This window comes from Chiloscyllium plagiosum, chromosome 31, assembly GCF_004010195.1.
Source record: "Chiloscyllium plagiosum isolate BGI_BamShark_2017 chromosome 31, ASM401019v2, whole genome shotgun sequence".
Lineage (NCBI taxonomy): Eukaryota > Metazoa > Chordata > Chondrichthyes > Orectolobiformes > Hemiscylliidae > Chiloscyllium > Chiloscyllium plagiosum.
In genome coordinates this window covers 39065877-39070833 of record NC_057740.1, presented here as the reverse complement: position 1 = coordinate 39070833, position 4957 = coordinate 39065877, and positions in this window count along the sequence as shown.

The window sequence follows — 4957 nt, the reverse complement described above, 5'->3', positions numbered from 1 at the left end:
TCAGGCACGGTAGATTCATTTAAGATGCGTCTGGACAGATGCACGAGTAGGTGGGGAGCAGAGGGTTACAGATGCTTAGGAATTGACCGACAGGTTTAGACAGTACCTTTGGATCGGCTCAGGCTTAGAGGGCCGAAGGGCCTGTTCCTGGGCTGTAAATTTTCTTTGTTCTTTGTAATTGAGCCAATGGGCTGAGGAGTGGCAGATGGGGTTTAATTTTGGATAAATGTGAATTGTTTAGTTTTGGTAAAACAAACAAGGACAGGACTTACACAGTTAATGGGAGGGCCCCAGGGAGTGTTGTCGAACAGAGAGACCTAAGGATTCAGGTGCATAGTTCCTTGAAAGTTTCATCGCAGGTAGACAGGATGGTAAAGAAAGCACTTAGACTAGATTCTCTACAGTATGGAAACAAGCCCTTCGGCCCAACAAGTCCACACCAACCCTCCGAAGAGCAACCCACCCAGACCCATTCCCCTACATTTACCCCTGACTAATGCACCTGACACTATGGGCAACTTAGCATGGCCAATTCACCTAACCTGCACATCTTTGGACTGTGGGAGAAAACTGGAGCACCCGGAGAATACCTACACAGACATAGGGAGAATGTGCAAACTCCACACAAACAGTCACCCGAGGCTGGAATTGAGCCCAGGCCATTTGGTGATGTTTGGCAGCAGTGCTAACCACTGAGCCACCATGTCACCCATTTGGTGCGCTTCCCTTCATTGCTGTATTGAGTATAAGAGTTGGGCCATCACATTGCCATTGTAAGAGACGTTGGTGAGGCCACTTTTGGAGTACTGTGAACAGTTCTGGTCACCCTGCTACAGGAAAGATATTGTTAAGTTGGTGAGAGTGCAGGGAAGATGTTACCAGGACTGGACAGGCTTGCAGTTTATTCACTGGAGCATAAGAGACTGAGGGGTGATGTTATAGAAGTTTGTAAAATCATAAAGAGTATGGATAAAGTGACTGGCAGGTGTCTTTTCCCCAGGGCAGTGTATTTCAAGACTAGGGGGCATTTGTAAGGTGAGAGGAGAAAGAGTTTAAAAAGACATGAGTCATCCAAAGAAAAACTCAAACTAGATTTCCATTCCAGATTTATCGATTGAATTAACATGCCCCCTACCAGTTAGCTTGGGTGTCTGGGTTAATCCTCCAGTGACATTAACATTGTGTTACTCTCTTCCCCCAAAACTAATGCTCTATGTAGCGACTTTCCCCTCTGAGTCACATAAACAGAGATTTGAGCAAGTGACCAAATTATCCAAAGACATTGGCTTCAAAAAGTATGCTTTGAAGGTGCAGCAAGCTGTCCAGAGGCGAGGAGTTTAGGACATCAATTCCAGAGCTTCAGTTCAGTTGAGGAATGTCTGCTCGTGATAGATTGCTGAAAATCAGAACGTGGGATCAACAGGAATTGAAGGAATGCAGAGATCTCGAAGGATTGCAGGAATAGAGGAGATTACAGAGGTAGGAAATATCCGTAAACAAGAATGATAATAATATATAAGCTGGGGCCACTGACTAGAAAACACTAACATCAGTCTCAGTCGGCACATGAAATTGCTTCTTCAGTGCTTTGTTGATTGCAGTGCTCAGCACAATATATATTAAACTATCCACCAGTGATGATAAAGTAAGCCTAACTGTGCTTGTGTGAAGATGCTTAGGGACTCCTAAGCTCTGTTTGGATCCCCGTACAACAAAGGATAAATCAAAACAGGCATAGTAGGAACAGGGATGGAAAGTTGAATTAACTTCAGCTGGGATAGGGATGGGAGAAAATTCCCCATGTTCCCACAGCTGGCACAGCTGCCTCACAGCACCAGGGACCCAACTTTGATTCCACCCTCGGGTGACTGTCTGTGTGGGGTTTGCATGTTCTCCCAGTGTCTGTGTGGGTTTCCTCCGGGTGCTCCAGTTTCCTCCCATTGTCCAAAGATGTGTGGACTAGTTGGATTGGCCAGGATAAATTGCCCCTAGTATCCAGGAATGTGCAGGTGGGGTTGTGGGGAAAGGGTTGGGTGGGATGCTCTTTCGAGGGTTGGTGCAGATCAATGGGCCAAATGGCCTTTATCCGTACTGTAGGGGTTACATGATTTGTTCTGCCAACTTGTGACCTGCTGCTAATTGGTTTGTGGGTATGAATGAATGTGCACTTCAACGTTTAAGAATGATGCCCACCAGAGTCCAATATCCTTCCCATACAAAGAATGGACTTCTACATCGAGTCTTGCAATTAAATAACACCTTTCAAAATTTGAGGATGCCCCAAAGAAAATGTAGAAAGATTAAAATTACGGGTTCGAATCCAGCCTCGGGTGATTGTCTGTGTGCGTTTTGGATATTCTCCCCGTGTCTGCGTGGGTTTCCTCCGGGTGCTCCGGTTTCCTCCCACAATCCAAAGATGTGCAGGTCAGGTGAATTGGCCATGCTAAGTTGCCCATAGTCAGGGGTAAATATAAGGTAGGGGAATGGTCTGGGTGGGTTACTCTTCGGAGGGTCGATGTGGACTTGTTGGGCTGAAGGGCCTGTTTCCACACTGTAGGGAATCTAATCTAATCTGGATGTATTTTACCATTGTCTTATGTGAAGGCTAGTGACATGGCATATGGCTCCTGTATTCAGCTCTGAGACAGAGCTTGCCATTTAATCACATTCATTGATTCAGTAAAGCACCGAAGGAAGTTACTCGCTCATCGGCACTCTCGAAAAGCAATCCTCTTAGTCCTATAGCTCGTGTTTCCTTTAAACCCCTGCAATTTTTAGTCAGTAAAGGAATCACCGGCTATGGGGAAAACTCAGGAAAATGGAGTTGAGGATTATCAGATCAGTCATTATCTCAATAAATAGTACAATAGACTTAATTCTTGCTCAAGTATTTATCCGATTCCCCTTTGTAGACTAATGTTGAATTTATATCCAACAACCTCCAGGCAGCACATTCCAAGTGCTAATCACCTCGGTATAATAAGGTTTATCCACGTGTAACCTCACTCTGTGTCCTCTGGAAGGCCATTGGGAACGCCTTTTCTTTCCTCGATTCCATCAAAGCTCTTATAGCTTTCACTGGTAAACAACTCAGCTTCTGCAGACTCTGCATATAACTGTCATCTCATCCCTTAAACCATTCTAATGAACCTCTTCTGTACCATCTCCGAAACCATCCTGGCCTCTCTAATGACCACCCCAATACGCACTATTCTCATTGTCTATTGAACCATTCCCTTTTTCAAAGGTTTATCTCATTTCTCAGTTCAACACATCACTATCACCTGAGGCAAGAGGGAAAAGAAGCACCAGGCAGATAATTCCTGGGTAATTAAGTCAAGAGGAGATGGTGGAATATTGTTGACAAGGTGATAACACATGAAAGATTAGATTTCAAACTAGCAAGGCTATGGTACCAGGAGAATAACTGGACTTGGGCACGTGGTAAAGTGTGCATCAATGAACATCAGCAGTTGCACATACTGCTGGAGGATTCCAGTTAAATTGTTAACAGCATGAAGAGTCATTTTCTTGCACTAGACTCTGTTTGGCTCAGATAATTTTTCAATATTTACTAACCAACCTTTGTACATGATGTGTCACAAAGCTGGTGCAGATGGCACTTGAACCCAGGCCTCTCAGTTACAAGGTCAGGACACTACCACTGTGCCACAAGAACCCCTCAGCACCTGTTTTCAGTTGCCCTGATTAGGGCATGGTCTGATGGCTCAGTGGTTAGCACTGCTGCCTTGCGGCGCCTGGGACCCACGTTCGGTTCCAGCCTTGGGTGACGGTGCGGAGTTTGCACATTCTCCCCGTGTCTACGTGGATTTCCTTTGTGTGCTCTAGTTTCCTCCCACAATCCAAAAGATGTGCAGGTTAGGTAGATTGGCCATGCTAAATTACCATAATGTCCAGGGATGTGTAGGCTAGATGAGTTAGCCATGGGAATTGTGGGTTTATGGGTAGGGGGGATTGATCTGGGGTGGCGGGAAGCTCTTCAGAGGGTTGGTGTGGACTTGATGGGCTGAATGGCCTACTTCCGCACTGTAAGGATTCTATGATAGTACAGCCTGTATGGGTAACACTCACTCACTGATTTGTATTTATCATTTATGTGGTCCACTGTTTTCACTTAACATTGTCCTACTGAGCTTCAAATTCCTTTATCTGTGGAATTCCTTGCCCAATGAAGCAGTTGAAGCTACCTTGTCGAATGTTTTTAAGGCAAAGATAGATTGTTGAACAGTAAAGGAGTTAAGGGTTATGGTGAGGGGATGGGTAACTGGAGATGAGACCATGAAAAGATCAGCCATGATCTTACTGAATGGCAGAGCAGGTTCGAGGGGCCAGCTGTTGAAACTTTATTGCTGGAACAGCACAGCAGGTCAGGCAGCATCCAGGGAACAGGAGATTCGACGTTTCGGGCACAGGCCCCTCTTCAGGAATTCCTGAAGAGGGGCCTGTGCCCGAAACGTCGAATCTCCTGTTCCCTGGATGCTGCCTGACCTGCTGTGCTGTTCCAGCAATAAAGTTTCAACAAATATCTATCCATCCAGTTGTGAAATTTCCAAATGACTCCCAGCATCAACAATTGTTTTAGGGTTGGACAGAGAATTCCAGACTTCTCCTACTGTCAAGATGATGGTGTGCTTCCTATCACCATCTGTGAAGGGCCCAGTTCTAATTTTCATGTTATGCCCCTTTGTGTTGACTGGCTCAACATGGAGGAATAGTTCCTCACTATCTACCCTATTGAATCATCAAGCGTAAGCAACTTCTTCTCAGAGTTTAGCCTCAGTACTACTCGAGTGAATCTGTATTTCACTTTAGATTAGATTAGATTAGATTAGATTACTTACAGTGTGGAAACAGGCCCTTCGGCCCAACAAGTCCACACCGCCCCGCCGAAGCGCAACCCACCCATACCCCTACATTTACCCCTTACCTAACACTA